This window comes from Strigops habroptila, chromosome 4 (genome assembly GCF_004027225.2).
Source record: "Strigops habroptila isolate Jane chromosome 4, bStrHab1.2.pri, whole genome shotgun sequence".
Classification (NCBI taxonomy): domain Eukaryota; kingdom Metazoa; phylum Chordata; class Aves; order Psittaciformes; family Psittacidae; genus Strigops; species Strigops habroptila.
In genome coordinates, this window is record NC_046358.1 from 50,848,141 (window position 1) to 50,865,218 (window position 17,078).

A 17,078-nucleotide genomic window follows, 5' to 3' on the forward strand; every position below is an offset into this window, starting at 1 on the left:
AGCAACACAGATTCCTTCATGTTGTCTTATCTACAGCTGCTTCTGTTTCTAGAATTTATCTTGGTCTTAAATAAACACAACAAAATAAATTCAGATTTCATCATCCTCCTCTAAATTGGGCTTTTCCTACAGGCAATTTGTCCTCTTCACTGTGTGCCTCCCCTTTCTGCCCTCTGTTATTGCATACAGTGGTTGTTGCTGGCTCTTTTTAGAACAAGTGCATGTGCATGTTTGTTTTCCTGGCTCATGACTTGTGGATGTGGTATGTTATGCATTTAAGTTTATATACACATGGAGAATAATCCTTAAACCCACAGCATGAGGCTGCTGGCTTGAAAGGGTTTCATTTAATTTTATTTTTTCCTTATGCTTGGCTCTGGGCAGTAAACCTTAGTCGTAGGTGCTCTCTTGCTTGGTGCCATGTAGGAACCTCCAGAGATGTGGGCCTTTTGGAGCAGCCTGGCTTCAGTTGACTGACCATCCCGATGCTGTTCTGTTAAAGCTCTTGGTGTGCTCCTCAGCTGCTTTGGGTCTAAACCGGCTCACCTCAAATGCACTGGTGATCTTTGTCATGGGTTTGGTAGCCAGTTCCTTCAGTTTTCGGGCATCAAAACGTGGCTTGTGTAAAAGGATGGGTAAGCGGCGGGGAAGAAATAAGCTTTCTTCCTTTCGCAGCTTCTTCTCTTCTGCTTGCTGCTTCCTCTCCTTGTTGACTGTCATCTGGTATAAAATAGCATCCCACATCCTTGTGGCCTTTGATTTAAACAGCCTGCAGTCTTGATTGATTGCTTGAGAGCTGTTCCCCTCCTCCTCCTTGCTCCCTCCCTCCTGTCCCAACTTTTCCGGCTCAGACTCTGGGAAGCTGGGTGCTTCTGGCTGCACCATTAAGTGCTTCCTGAGGCGGTGCCAGCCACTGGCATTGGCTCCAGGAGGTCTTGGTTCTTCTATCAATGATAGTGTTGGTTCAGCTTTGAGGGGAGGGCTGGTGTTTGGCAAGCTGGGGGTCAACTGAGGTTGAATGACATGTTCTGCTTTGGTGTCTGTGGAGGTGGCACTGGTACTGTCAGCTTGTTCTGGGGTCTCTGTTGCTGGGCGTGCTTGCATGCAGGGAGTTGTGGGTGTCAATGGTTTTTGGATGTCCTGATCTTGCTTGGGTAATTCTGGTGCTCTCTCTGATCCAGAGATTTTGGTGTCACTTCCATGGGTCATAGGCTTATCAGTGTGACCATCGGCAATGGTGGGCTTGGGTGAAGGAGCCTTGAGGGAATCTTCAGTAAGAGCAGGCCTAGGAGCTTGCTTAAGGGGCTCTGCCCCTGCAGCAGAAAGGAGGGGAGGCTCCAGTGCAGTAGACATGGCCTTGCTGCCATTGAGCAGGGTGGGTACCTGCCTTGGATGTGGTTCAGAGCAGCTTGTTTCAGGTGCTGGTGAAGAAGGCCTTTTGTCTTCATGGCTGATGGTTCCTTGGGTCTGATTTGATGTGGCTGTCTTAGCTCTGGGTGGCTTGACACTGTGGAAATAAGTGTGCACCTTGGTGATGTAGGTAGCTTCTGGTGCCCTTTCTTTACTGGGTGTGCTGGTAGGAGGAGGCTGGGGGGAAACAGGTATCGAAGGGTCATGCAGAGAAGGAAGGTGGGTGTCCATGCCTTCAGGCTGTTGTGGAGTCTCAGGAGCTCCTGGCTTGTGTAGCAGGGGCATGGCCGGGGAGTTTGTGAGCATGAGGTGTTCGGCAATGCGCCTCTGCTCAGTGACCTTCAGTGTGAAGGGCTTGCTCTTTCGGAAAGGGGAGGGGACGCGGTGGGTGATGGTCTTGATGGAGAGTCGGGTTGGGAGGCTGGTGGAGGCATATGCGGTGGTTTCGAGGGTCTCTGCTGGGGGAGTGCTCTCATTGTGCTCTAGGTCAGGGCTGGCCTCGTTCACGGGCGAGAGGCTGGACCGAAAGGACTTGGTTTGCTCTGAAGCTCGGAGAGCGTTCTTCTTGGCTGCCTTCTTCAGCAGCCGCTGGAGCTGCAGGTTGTCTTTACTGGGCTTTGGTAGGGTAGGAGGGGGAGAAAGGTGGTGGTGGTGGTGAATGGGAGCAGGCTGTATGGAGGATGATACTGTTATCAGCATTGGCATCTCCTGAAAGAAAACAAAAAGCTTAGAGCTGACATGGGCTTAGCCCTGGGTTAAGATCTGAAATATTCCTATGTAAAGCCTCCTCTTCCTCTCTCCAAAAACTATGAATATAGAGTCAGAATTGTGGAAGAAAAGCATCAGTCTTGGTTTCCTTAATCTCCCAAGGTAGCCTCAGCCAGTCTTGAGGGTAGTGTGGGATGTAGATGGGGGATGTGGTAGTGTGGATGTGGATGTAGATGTAGAGAGGTAGTGAGGGAAGCAGTATTACTGAATCTGTAGCCCTCTCTCTCCTGGTGCTAGAGCAAAATCCAGTGAGAGCTGCTTGGGACCCCAGACATTTATGTCTTGGCAGCTCCTAATGCAATTTTGAAGGAACTGCCAAGAGAAGCAGAGCAGGTCTGAAATTTTGAAGCTTTGAAACATTCTCCAGAGGCGTAAATTGGTACTGTTTCATAGCTTTCAAAATTCCCATTATTAATACTCTGATACAATATTATGCACAACATAACAGCCATAAACTACATGTGTCATGTGAATCAAAGTCAACACTAGCCTTGATTGATTTCAGCCAGCATAAAGACATCCATGTGAAATGCAGGACTTTGAAAAGCTGTGTTTATCTGGTGAGTTAATGCTTTGTCACAAAACTAACTCTGACTGGTATTTCTTGTTGCACCAAGCACAGTGGCAATCTTGCCTGCACTCAATTTAAAATCTAGTTTTCCCTTTCCCTTGGGAAGCGTTGCCACTCTCCTGCCTGTATCATTTATTCTTCAGTGAAACAGAAATGGGTTGTGGTCTGAGTCAAGTCTTATCCCCAGCGGCAATTGCAGCTGGACTCCCTTTAGCCAACGCTGTGCCGCTCCTGGGGAGATGCACAACTGCTCTCTGTTGCTAACATGTCACCAAATCCTTTCTGGTGAGCACTAATCAGATTACCTGCATAGTGGAGCTAAGGGTCTCTGTTGGGGATAGTAAGATAAAACTAGTCTCTCTTCCCCTCTTTCTCTTCCTAAACAAGGCTGGGGAACACCAACCATTCGGCCTCTGACCTGCAATGATTCTTTGGCAGCCCCCAGAAGAAAATCTGACTCTACCCTGGTTCTCGCCCAGCACAGAGTTGCTGAGTTTTGCTGTGAAACTAGGCATAAATCACTGAGCCCCTTAGTCCCCTGTGCTGGATGCAACTGAGCATCCTGAAACAAGGAAGAGGAGGTGGGATGACATCTGGGTTGCCCAAAGGGGCTACTGGATATGCTCTGCTTGTTTCCTGGTGGCTCCCAACCTGCTCTGGTTAGTGTGGGTGTGTAACATACCTGCTCTGCAGAAAAACTATCCAGAATAAAACTCTCAAAAGTGCAGAACAGCTTTTTGTGCTTGACTGCTCAGTGTTGCTTTTGGGCTTGCAGTGCTGCTGTCAGCACTGGCCTGGGAAACTGATCTGTACTGAGCAAGCAGGTGGTGTATCTGACAAAACTGATTGTGGATGGGGATGGAAAGATGACTCTTTTTAAAAAAAACAAAAGCAAAACTCCAAACAACCAAAAACCCCCCAAAATCACCACCCCAAAAAACCCCAAACCAACACCAACCAATGCAGCAGCAAATGAAAGCACTGAAAAGGTGGCATTTGGGGCACAAAGCCTTCAAGATGAAGCCGTCACCACCATGGATGAGCTGTGATCCATAGCAGAGGCTGTGATGGGCCGGGCCTAGGGAGTTTCTAGCAAGTGGTGCACTTCTACCAGCTGATTTCGTAAGTGCAGGAAAGACAGGGACCTGTTGGAGCAGGTCCGGAGAAGGGCCACAAAAATGATCAGAGGGATGGAGTACCTCTCCTATAAGGAGAGTCTGAGAGAGCTGGCGTTGTTCAGCCTGGACATGAGAAGGCTCCAGGGAGACCTTATTACAGCCTTTCAGTACTTAAAACTTTTCTTCTGCTTTTCTTAGAAGAAATTTGGGGCAGACTTTTTAGTAGCGCCTGTTGTGATAGAACAAGGGGCAATGGCTTTAAACTGAAAGAGGGTGGATTCAGACTAGATATAAGGAAGAAATTCGTTACAATGAAGGTGGTGAAACACTGGCACAGGTTGCCTGGAGAGGCTGTAGAAGCCCCATCCCTGGAGACATTCAAGGTCAGTCTGGACAGGACTCTGAGCAACCACATCTAGTTGCAGACGTTCCTGCTCATTGCAGGGTGATTGGTCTAGATGACCTTTAAAGGTCCCCTCCAACCCAAACTATTCCATGATTCTAGGATTTATTTTGGCTACAGGCATGAGAATACTCCTGTTGTTTTGGTGAGGGGGCTCTGAGGGGATTTATGCCAGCTGGGGGTGACAACTGTTGGGCATTCCCAGTGGCTTATCAACATCATGCCTTAGGCACAAGGCTGGGATTAGGACTTGCACTATTCCAGGAGCTCCTCTTAGAAGCAAGTCTGCACTGGCCTGAAATAAAGGCTGAGAGCCCGTTCTTTCATCATATACCTGCTCTCCTCCCTAGCCTTGTGGATATTCTAGATTCTTCTGGGTCAGAAAGTCAAAATACCTCAGTTGGAGAGGTGCATACTTGCTTTTCTGCAGCACTACTCTGGTTCGGATTGTACAGGAATTGATAATCACTTGTGTGAATTTCATCTGCTGCGAGGTGAGCTAGTACATGCATCTGTTAGGATTGATTATCAAATGATTTCATCTGCTTCTGTTTAATGTGGTCCCGTGGACAGCCTGTGCTACAAGATGAGCTGTGGTCTAGCAGCACTGGTAAACCAGAATTAAACGGTTGATCTGTGTCAGGCTTGTGTTGGGAATGCTAAAAAAGCAGGATAGTGAACTTCCCAACTACTGATGACCTCTTTGAGTGTCTTCCTTGTCCTATGGACTGCTGTACCCCAGAAAAAGGCAGGTTCCCATATAGGTCATAGCAGGATTTTGCCTGGGATTTGCTGCAGACTGCCAGATGCTACTGAGGAGGGCATGGGGATTCTTGGAGTGAGTTTAGATATAATCTGCATGCACTAGGAAAAGTTTCCCTCAGTTCCCAAAGTTAAAGGCTGCTTTATGCCCTACAGCCTCAAGATTTTTGGTGTCTTACAATAGTGCTCTTAATCACTATTGCTGCTATCTCAGCATCCCATCTGACTTGAAACCTGCTGTGCTGTGGGTCTTGGAGACCTTGTGGGTGGTAACTTCCATGGCATGTGACTCTGCTGGCATGTATGTGTTTGATTAGTGAGGCAGAGAGATGCTAAGAGACAGAATGAAGGAAAACGATTTTTAATTTATTTGCCTTCTCTGTCATGCTTGGCTTTGTTTGATGAGTCTCCTTCAGAGCTTTGTGCTCAGGAGAAATTCTGCAATGAGCAAGACTTGTGAGCATCTTCCCTCTTGCTGCATAATGAAGCAAAAGCAAAGGGACAGACAGACTTGCATTATTGCCAGTTGAAAGGCCGGAGCTGAAAATCTGGGGACAATGGGGAAAATTGGATGGAAACTGGGGTGGGTTTGTGGTAAGCTGGAAGGAAATTGAGCTAGAAGCTGAGTCAAGAAGCTTTCGAAGGGTTAAGCTTCCCTGGTACTGGTTGAATGCCTGTAGGTGGAGGGGAGGTCACCCACTGTTGGAGCCCAACTGTTCTCCTGAACTCCACTCTATCTGCATCTACCCCAAAGCAGGAATGGTGGGGAGAGTGTCAGCATGGAGGAGTCATTTATCACGCGATGGAAAAGTCATTTGCGCGTGGAGTCCCTCGGCTGCACCAGCTGTCGTGCATGAAGCAGATGGAGAGCTGCAGGAACCTGATACTGCTGCAGATGGTCCCAAGCAGTGAGCTATGGCTGCCGGGGGCTGTAGGAGCATGCTCTCCACTTTAGTGGCTTTATCAGGCTTGGAAGGAAACCTGCTCATCGCCTCGGGAGGAGACGGCTGGGCAGGAGCATATTCCTCCCTCTGCCTGGACAGCCGTGACCTCTGCCGGGCACACAGCTCTTGGCATCTACTCTGCCATGGGCACATGGCATGGTTGACTGTCCTGCAGTGCTGAAGCTTTATGGGCTGATTCATAGGGTTCTGTTAAATGGGTGGGACAAAACCACCTGTAATTGCTATCAAGATGCAGCCTCTCTACAGCCCAGGGTATGGCTGGTGGCAGGCCAAATGGTATGAATAAACCTGTTGATTTCTTGTCTTGCAGCTGAGCTTGGTCCTGGCTCGATGCAACTCTCAATGCCACTATTTCCTCTGCTCCATAGAAGATAATTGAAGAATGTTTCTCTTCTGCCTGATGCCAGCCTGCTTTGGTACAGCCTGACTGCTCTTGGGGTGTGAGTAATACCCCATGCTGCCTCCGGATGGATGGAAGGAACTAGATCACCTGGAAAAACCTACCCCTGTAGAACCTTCAATGTGACTCTTTGGCTTTTTTTTTTTTTTTTTTTTTTTTCTTTTTTTCCCTTTTTACTCAATCTGGCTTTGCTATGGAGATGGAAGGCTGTGCTCTGCTCCCTCTCTTCCATCCAAGTTTTGGAAGAGGGGGATCTATTGAGCTGTCAGGGCTTTTGCTATGCAATGAAGAACTTCTACTTTTGTGGCTTTTGGTGGTTGGGTGGTGGGAGAGATGGGGCTCAACAGAAACATGGCAAAAGAAACAATGTTTGGAAGGAGGGCAGTGGGCATATCCTGAGCATGAGGAGACTGCGAGGACCACTTCTCACCCTTTTGGTGCCAGCTGTGGGTAGTCTTCCCCTGTTTACAATGCAGCCTCTGTCCCTCTACAACATCTGCTTTGAGTGACTTCTATCTACTGCATTCTGTGTACACCAAATGATGTTCAACTTAGTCCTGTTTTTTAGTTTATTTCCCAGCTCATCCTTTAATCACAGTTACATACCCATGCCAAAATGTTCCTGCCACTTTTCAGTCTTGACAGTGGCAATAGCAGCTTTGTTTCGAATAGCTACTGCCTTCCTCTCCCTGTCTAACATGGATTGGAAGTCTCCTTTCCAGGTAAGGAGTGCTGGCTGCTGCTATTATCACCCTTCTCTGGGAAGGAGATTTGTTTGTTCCCTAACCCGCGGGCTCCAGTGCCAGTGATTGAAACACTTTTTCTGAATGTTGTTGGTGGTGGGCATGATGACAACCCACCTGCAGTGCTCCTGAAGGAGAACAGGATAACTGGGAAACAGCTGCTGTTCTTATACTGGAAGCTGACTCAGTGAAAGGGCATCCTAGTGAGTTGTTGGGGAGGTCAGAGCTTGCTGTGAACATGCGGAAACTGACCCACTACAGAGCGGTGCTCTGGCCTTAGGCCTGAAGTCTGTAAATCGGCCCCCAGGGCTGTTTCTGAACTCTCCCATGTCTTCATACTTGATGGTGTAAGCATGCCCCTATCCCCTCTTTAAATTGTTATTCCTACTCTTTTCCTATGTCAACATAATTTTGCAACTTGTTTCTGCTCTCCTGGAGGGAGGGCAGCTTCTCTCTCTCCTGCATCAGTGTGCTTTCTGCTTTGATTTACTGCATCCTGGATTTTTTTTTCTTTTTGTAAGCATTTAATAAAATTTGAGGAAGATGTTGTAATGATGGCAACTCCGAGGAGTTTATTGATATAGGAGTTCCTGCAGCAAAGCTGTTTTCCAAGACCTTGCACCCCTCTGCTTGAGTGGAAAGTGGAGGAGAGGAAACATCAGCCTGAGTGACAAGAAGAAAAGGAGCTTAACATATGCAGGAAAGGGGCTTTCTGTGTGTCTGTCCCATTTAGGAGATCCTTGTCATCTTGCTGCATTCTTCATTGTTACTGGGGGTAATTGACTGTAAAATGGGGTGAGTGGTGGTTGGGTGAGAGATGGAGCAGCATGCAGAACACTACCCATGGAGTGATCAGATAAACAAAGCAAAGAGCTTAGCTCTCCAACTAATGGACCTGAGAACATCACAAGATTCAACCAAAATCACTGGCAATGTCAGCTATTAAAAAAAAAATTAATCAAAACCTCCTCTATAGCCTGCTTATGCAGCTTAGATGAGACCAATATAGTTGTCTGTACAGGAACCCAGCACTCTAATGAGCTGGATATCCTATCTGGAACCATCTAATGGAAAAACCTTTTTATGGAGGTGACCTTACAAGTAATAACATTTCCATGGTGTAGAGATAGAAAATAGTTTGTGCTGTCCTTACCTACACTTTTAAAGTGTGAGGAAGAGGAAAGTTCTTAGATACCACTTCTTTCTGTCATCTTTTTGCTATTGGTGCCCTTGTCCTCTTCATCCTCTGCTTCAGGTCCTCGAGGTAAGAATTCAAGGAGTGTGTTCCTCAGAGCACTGAGGAGCGTGGACACCATCTGGCCCCATCTTCCTCCTTTCAGCTCTTCCTCCTTTCAGCCCTTCTTCTGCCACGCTGGCATTTTCAAGTGAGGCATAGTAATGGGGTGTATGGAGATGTCCTGGCTTGATGTAAAAGCAGTGCTACTGTGCCCTTGCATGCACGCAAACTGGTTGCACAAATTTGTTTGCAACTCTGTTCTGCAGTTTGCTGGTGGAAAGGATGGCCAGAAATTTGACCTGTTACTATTCCTGTAGGAATAGTAACAGGAATATCTCCTGCCAGCTTGGAGAGTGCAGAAAGAGCCCCAAAGGCTGCTTATGTGGGATTCTCTCTCTGAGGAGGGTTAATTTGCAGGGCATATTTTCCTCACTTTTAAGCCCACTTGGACCTAGATGTGGTTTCAACAGAAACAACTGTGTAACTCAGGTTCTGGTTGCAGCACAGAAGTGAGCAGGTTATGTGGAAGGTGTCTTGGGAGACCAGAGTGCTCTAGTGGTGCTGAGGAACTAGGGAAAGACCTGGTTTGGAGCACATGTATGTAGCTCTTTACAAGGTACCTATTTCTGCCAAGGGAAATTTTTCCACAGTTAAATTACCTGTATGATTTGCTGTTTCTCCTCACAAAGTAACATGGTGTGCATTTGGTGATGGGAGTGGCAGTGCAGTTACCAGAATGGTGAAAGACCTCCACCAAAAGGGATGCTGCAGCCCAGGTGTTCTGGATGTGCATCTTGGGCAATGCTAATTGGGGATGAAGGCTCATTTCTCCTCTCAGCAGCAAGCACAGGGCATTGTGTCTGATTTCACTGCTCATGTCAGAAGAAAACATCGCATCTGTGAAATGTGTCTGCTCGTCTCTTGCTAAAATGAGGAGTTCCTGCTGGTGAATTTGCTGTGGAGAAACCACTGTGTGTGGTGGCAAAGTTATACTGCAACCTTTGCAAAGCCTGCCTGCTTCCAGCTCTCCTGTGCATCTTTGTGTGTTGCTGGGACCTCCACACTCCTAGAGATGTGAAGAGCGCTCTAGGACTCATCTTGCTAATGTGAATAAAGGAGAACAGGGTGTGCTGTCCATAACAATTACTGATCTGGTTTTATTGAGTAGCTGACTGCTCCGTATCTTTCCTACATTTATATTGTATTTTTTTCAGCATTGGCATCTCTGAGGCTGTTGTTATAAGACCTTAGCTCTATCTTTTCCTGGGACTGTTGTATGTTGAGCGTAGGAAGGACAAATTGAGGCATTAAGTGAGTCTTTCTTGCAGGATTAAGCTTACCCTCAAAGCCTGGTGGAGTAATGCTTTCTTGGCCCCTGTATCCATTGGCTGCCTGTCTCTATCCCAGATTACCATCCCCTTGGCAGGTCAATGGTGCCCAAAGAGAGGGGCCAAACCCCTGTGTGGGCTCTCAGGGCTCTGACCTTGAGGCACACCTCAAGGTATTGCGTCTCTCCATTTCCTCCTTCATCGTCCTGCCTGCTTAGATTGTGCAGAAAGGGATGCCCTTTTGTACAGCATCTAGTTTTTAATCTGTGAGGGCTACAGTAGTCATGAAATGTGCTACTTGTATTCTGTAGCAGGTTTCAGGGCTGCTTTTTTCCCAACAAAGTTTAACAGATGATTCTACATAAGCATATATTAGATGGGATTGAAAAACATGGTCCACGACCGTTGCAATGCCTGTTTCCTGCAAACCATAAACTAGGGTTTAAACTTGCGGAAAGCTTAGCTGATGCAAAACTCAAGTTTGTTTTGAATGTTGTGTCTTTATAGAGCACTTGTTCTGCTTTGAGAATAGGGGCTAGACTTTATCTGGGTCTCTTTCTGGGTATAAAATAATTATAGGCTCATTTTTATGGCCATCCTTATGTGTATATGCTGGCTAATTAACAGATCTCTCTCAACACTTGCTCGCAGCTCTGCACTGGGTCTCCAGTGAGGTGGTGGACACAAGAGCCTGGAGTTCCCAAATAACTTTGTTCCTTGAAATGTGTTTGCAGTTCCTGCTCTTTGCGAGAAAGGTCAGACTTGGAGACACCTGGGGCTGGATGTCAGAGCTTCCCCTCTTGCCACCACCACCTTAGGGAAGGAAATAAACAAGTGCAAAGAGCAGGGTGGCTATAAATAATGAAGTGGCAGCTGACGTACTGCTGAACACGGCTCTGAGGTTGGTCTATCGGTAACTCTTGCCAGCTCAACACGCCTTCCTTAATGCTGTGTGGTATACAAGTGTGTATACTTATATATATTTTAAAGCAAGTAACGAATGGATCTGACAGTGACAAGAAGTGCAACTGGAGCTAGCATTTGCTTCAGAAACAATGGAGCCATTACAAGGATCCCGATAATGATAAATAGACAGACCACAGGCATTTCCATAGGATTTTTGCATTTGTTCCCCTGAGGGTATTGGTTGCAGTGGAACAATTTGATTTAGATGACAGTTTCAGAAAGGTGCTTAATCTCTTCAGGATAACTCTAAGTAATAGTGGTTTAGCAATGCTAAAGACATGTACTGTTCATCCTTCAAATAAATAGAAAAAAGTATCATGAGCTTGGGGCTTCTGAGGATGATGGGAAGAATGGGGGGAGGTTGAAGCAAACTAAGGGGAAAATATCATTGGGATTAGTATGAGCAAGCACTTTAAAGCATGAAAGCAGCAAACTGCAGGTGTAATTACTGAATCAGAGGTGCTTTGTTGGGTAGGTAGTCCTTCCCCATGGTTGTGGAGAGGCTGTGTGTGGCTGCTGTGAGCCCTTTGGCTGATCTCCTGCCTCGCTCACCTCCTTTGGGGACAGCCCAAAACAACAGCTCAAATGGGGTCCTGGCCCCCATCCTGCTGCTCAGTCTTTGTCCTCTCTGTCAGACTGTCATCCATGTAGGTGTAAATAGCCTGAGGATGAGACTCTAGCTGTGTCTTGAATGGCCCAGCCTGATTCCTTATCTTCAGAGACACATCTAGGCTGGATCTAGAGTGTCCAAGGAGGATCTTCTGAACCACACAGTGATTGTGCCTTAGATGTCTAAAGCAGATGGAGCAAGCACATCTCCCAAAGTGAACAACTAAGTGATGGAGCAACAGTCTACCACAAAAATCAGGAATCAATATTATCTGAAGAAAGATGAAATTCAGTACTTACTGATGTGTAATTTGTTTCCATCTGCAATCAATCACTTGCATGTTGGGTACATCGTGTTACTCGGTTCGGTTTACAAGATTAACAGGTCATTGTTCCTTGGAGATCATTTTGTGTGCTGTTTTCACGTGATTTTTAGAGCCCTGTAGGTGAGTTCAAAGCATCAGATGGAAAAAGAGTATTTACAGTAGCCAGTAGGTACAAGAGGCTTCTCAAAAACTAATGAAACTACTTCTTTTGAAAGCTTGAAAAATTCCATCACCTAAAATTAGCATGGAGAAGGGCTATCAAGTAACACCACTGCATGCTCCCATCTTTGGCCCTGCAAAGTTCAGCATCTAAAGTACCAGAGAGGTGAAGGGCAGATAATGGTGATGTTGCCAGGACAGATATTTTAGCAGAGGCGCTCCAGGCAATGAAACCAGTTGGAGGCTTTTCAAGTTTGCTGGTCAGATTAACCATTTTGCAAAAGTCAGGGTTGCAAAATGCAAATTTGGAGCTGAGCTTTGATTGCTACTGTCCCTAGAGAGGAAGAGTGCAAATTCTGGCTCTGTCTCTGCTTGTTCCTGGCGAGGGATGTACTGTATGTGGAAGGTGCAAGCATAGGAAACGCTGTGCTGCAAGCAAGAGGGATTTTGGAGTTGATTAGTTTGGTGAATTTGGTTGGGGGTTTGTGTGCAGTTTAACTCAAAGATCAGGGCTGAGGCTGCTGAAGTGAGCTGGTAAGGATGGCCTCGATACCTGCCTTTGTCCTGGCTGAATGTGTGAGCTGCCCAAGTGCGACACAGTTATTTATTGCCTCTTAGCCCTGGGGTGTTTCATCCCCTTGTCCAGCTGTCATCTCAGTTTGGGCTTTGCTTTTTCACAGCCTTTCAGGAGTCTTTTAGTGTGGGTGCCAAGGCAGCTGGTAGGTTAAACATGCTTGCAGGGAGATGGGGGCATGTGAAAGCAGTTTCTATGAAGGTCCACAAAGCAGCTTTACACTTGGGTTAAGCTTGGACTGTTCCATCTGGCTTTTGAAGTGCTAGTGAGCTGTGCCAGAAAACCAAATCTGAAGGCAAATTCTTGCTTCTTCTCAGGACTGTCCTGCTAAGCCTTGTGTCTTATTGACCCTGTGTGCTAATGTATCTCTAATCTGACTTTGAGTCACTCTGTGGATCAAGGTAGCGAAGCCTTTCTATCAGAGTTGTGGCCCATCTGATGAGGCCAGTTGTCATGGAAGGGATGCAGATGCTATTATTTTTGGGTTGGTACTGGGAGGTGAGCTCTCCATTTGCTTTCTCCTTCTCTGTCCCCTGATGACGGATGGGATCATGCCAGGCTCTGCAAGGCTTGGACAATGCCAACCTGTGGAAGGATTGGGAGGTAGGTGCTCAATCCTTCATGCAAATACCCTAATGCAATGAATTCCTCTTTGTCTGATGACTTCAACGTGTCAAAACTGCCATTGTCTTTTAAGAGTGCTAGTGACTTTGTGTGTCTCCAACACTGAAAATGTTGCTGGGAAAAAGAGCCCAGATAATCACAACCAGAGCCAAACCAACTGGAAACTTAGAAAAAACCATTATGAATAAGAAAATTTCAACAGAATATAAAAAAGCCCAAGGACATGTTGTACCCTGCTCTGCTGCTGTCACCACCAAAACCACACGAGCCTAATGAGTTTATTTGCAACACACTGTATGAATGACATACGAGGCTGGGTTATGTTTGTATCCGATGCTGAAGTAGGAGGTGTTCAGATCCCTCCTTATTTCTTATGCAAAGACGTAGAGTTTCTGGTCTTACAGTCTCAAGAGGAGATAAGACAGGGCACATTCTTCTATCGACCAAGTTACACAGAAGGGATGGCACATTAGAATCCTCCATGGAAGTGTTGATTGACTCCCTCCAGATGCAAGGATGAGGAGAGCAGTATCGGAAAGGTGGATGAAGGCATGCATAGGTAATTTGGTCATTAACAAGAATAAGCTTGTTTGTTGCCCTTTATTCTCCCTTTTATGCCTCTGAACCTTTGAGATGTCATGAAGCCACCATCAGAAGTTATTGTCACCCTGAGGTTTCCCAGCCTCACTCCAGGAATCAGGTAGATGAACCCCCAACCTGGTGAATACTCACTCATTCCTGTATCCGAGTGGCTGCAGCAAGAGGTGCGTCGCTCTGTGTGGCAAGCATTGCACCAGGTCTCTTCTAGCTAGGGGAGGGAGAGACAAACCAAGGACTGAGATCCTGAGCCCAAATGCCGAAGAGTGGTATTAGAGCAGCCAGGGAGGAAGCATGGTCTTTGCTCAGTCCATTTCAGTTGTGTTTCAGACTCCCCAGGATCCTGTCATCGCCAGTAAAACAGCAGTAGTCTGCTTAGACTTAAATAGAGGAGGCGATTTTAAAGTTTAAGGCTATTCTGATCTCTGCTTGACTGGCTGCATAAAACAGGTCATTGGATTTTACCCAGGAACAGAAATTAATTAATTATATATATATATTCTGTCCTTTCTCTGATTGCACTTACTTAGTCACTATCTGATGTGCCTTTTTATTGGCAGCTATTTCGATAAGTTGGAAAGAGTGCTTCAGTGAACATAGGCCATCTGCTTTAACCTTGAACTGCTGATTAAACCCCACTGCAGAATTTCTCTCTCTGGGGTGCAATAAAGAGAAGAAAGGAGAACTGGATAAGAATTTACTTTTCCTTCCCAAATTACTTTTGTGATTACCATTTCCTACCTGCCCCAAATCATGGTAAAAGATTTAAATTGAGTGTCACAAAACAGAAAAACACATCCTCACCCTTCCCCAGTCAGCTTAATCAACACGTTTTCCTGCGTAACTTCAAGTGTTTCAGTGCTGATGTCTGTGTAAGTGGATGTCAAACCCAAAATAGCTGTATCATGCAAAAAAATCAAAAGATGTTGTTTTGAAAGCATTCAAATATGACAGGGGGGATAAAAGAAACATTTAGACTTGGTGGGTGATAGAACAACTCAAGTAAACCATATTTCCCTTGCAACTAAATTCACTTTGGATAATGTAACCACTTTTGGATGACAGAAGGTGTCAGTGAAAGTTCCTCTGTGGCTCTAGCATGGAGGTGTAAGTGCAAAGTCATGGGCAGGTTTGGGTGAGGAAGGACCTCAGGAAGTTCTCTGGCCCAACTCCCAGGCCAAAGCAGGACTTGCTTCAGTATTAGATCAGTTTGCTCAGCGATGGTCAGTAGCTGGTGAATAAGGGATAGGTACTGTTTCATTGCAGGAGTTAGATATCTCTTGGGTTGTGAAAGAGCACTTGTTTTATGGGAAGGACGTAGATGATTTTATTTACAAACTCTGTAGTCTTTAATGAATGCGAAGCCACAGATGATTTCAGACTTCCAGAGCCGCAGAGGTTTTCAGATGCAGTTTCCCAGCACTTGTTTTAACTTGCTAGCTGAGTGTTGTAGGAGCAGTGATCCATGGAAATACTGCCCACTGACTGGTGTGCAGTGAGCATGGGGGGTATTAAAAAAAACAACCAAAAATACAAGCATTTGGCCAAAGTGCCCATCTTTATGCAATCCATAAAGTTATCAAGGCTAATGTGTGTGCACTGTATTTAAAGTCCTGTCACCCTGAATGCACTAGCTGCTGCAATAGGTCAGCCAACAGCCAGAAAAAATGAAAAGGGCCAATTGCAGCTCCCCTGCAAGTGGCCCTGCTATGCCATATATTCCTGTGGCCCATCTCAAGTAACCAGTCTGGGTGTTCCTACCTATCGAAAAGAAATGTGATATTGGGCTATGTTACCTAGTGGAAACTTCTCTAGATCTCCGCCCCAGCCTCTAGTTGCTATTCAAGGAGGAACACAGGTTTGCTGTATCCTCTCCCAGGTAGAGATGCTGTCACTGTAAAAGCATGCCAGGTTCTGGCTTGAGGTCAGCAGGTGGTTGGACTTTACGCAGTTTGGGACCCTGGCTCATGCCTGTGACCCGCACGCATGCTCTCTTTGGCTTACATGCTGTCTCCTAACCCAGCAGCTAGTGACAGTGGCTTCTCCAAAGACAGGTGCTCGCTGCACCCTCACATAACAAAATCTGATAGTTTTTGGTAGAAATGTGGCCACAGCTGGGATCGTCTCTCCCTCATCTGGTCCATGAGTAGGGAGCATGAGACGTAGTTGTTGGTTTGCTTGTTCTCTAGGCTGGCGTGGCTGTGCTGCAGCAGCTCAGAGAGGAGCCCAAGTACACCTTGCTGCTGATGCAGGGAGAAGAGATGATGTCAAGACAGCAAAATATATATCCTAGAGCAGGATAATCTACAGTAAAGAGAGGCAGAGCTGGTGAAAAGGTTGCAGGCTGTGAATAAAACTGCTATGCAATGGCATCAAGAGATGAAAAAAGGACTAGACGTAGGGTGTGTGTGAGAAGCACAGGGTATGCTGCTAAGGCATGAAACAAATATTGGAGAGGATTATAGTTATGTGCTGAAGTGGATAGAGAGACCCACAAAGGGAAGGAAGGGCAAACACAAAATGGGCTGTGAGGAATGACCCTCAGTTGTGAACTAGATGACAGTAGAGCAAACAAAGGATGTGAGCATCAGATAAACAATCTTTCCAGAGGGATGGAGCAGATACCCTCAGTCCTATGCAAAGTGGGAACTGGATCATGCTGGGAGTGGAAACAAGATGCAAGACATGGACACGAGCGCTCTTACAGAAGCAGCCTGAAGGATGCACAGACATCCTTTGGGACAGTATGAAGTAATGGGCCATGCTTCCAAAGGGTGGTGATGGGGAAGACAGAGCATGGACATGATGCATAATGTAAAGATGGACATTGTCTGAAGCAGTTGTCCAACATGTCCAGATCAGGAACTGAGCTGAGTGTACAGGAACTAAAGGAGATGCTGCAGGCAGTAATGTTTACATCTCATCTATTTGAAAACAGAGCTGCAGCAGGTAGAAACCTCTGGTTACCTACAGTAGCTTGCATCAACATTACATTTGTCAAGATGCCTAGAGGGGAATTTGAGTGATGCAGAGTGCCACTGGTGCACAAGCAGCACCACTCTGACAGAGGCTGTGCAATGCTTCAAGATGCTCACGTTGCTCCTGCCAACAGACTGGCAGCAAATGGACCAGACAGAACCATGGGAGCGTTCAGCCTCGCATCTGCTGAGAACCACCCTGCTCTAAGCCCAGGCTTCACATGCACTTGCACACACATGCTTTCTTGTTAACTGATTGATCCAATCCATGGTGTAGGAGACCTGAGTCATGATGCCCTGTCAGTCTATAACCGCAGGCAGGCAAAGGAGGCTGGTGAATACCACTGCCAAATCAGGTCCACCGGGGACATAAAAGGAGAAACAGCTGGGGGACTCCCCTCCATACATCCCCACTCTGCTGCTAGTTTGGGCAAATACAGTATTCCTTGGAGATGTGCCCAGCTGGTGGAGTGCCTGAGGAAAACAAGCCAGTGGAAGGTGGCAAAAATGCTGGATGGTGCTGAAAATGCAGTGTGAAAG

The 17,078-nt window shown here is 46.5% G+C and overlaps 1 protein-coding gene across 2 annotated transcripts in view; it reads left to right on the forward strand.

The window, feature by feature from the left end:
* Positions 1-7,701, forward strand: part of LSP1 (lymphocyte specific protein 1) — a 50,989-nt gene extending 43,288 nt beyond the window's left edge. The window contains exon 11 of one of the 2 annotated variants that reach the window (XM_030485016.1): positions 6,308-7,701. The gene's annotated coding sequence lies outside the window, so the exon portion shown is untranslated. The remainder of the gene's footprint in view (positions 1-6,307) is intronic. The other variant, XM_030485017.1, reaches the window with a different exon arrangement.
* Positions 7,702-17,078: the final 9,377 nt, after the last annotated feature.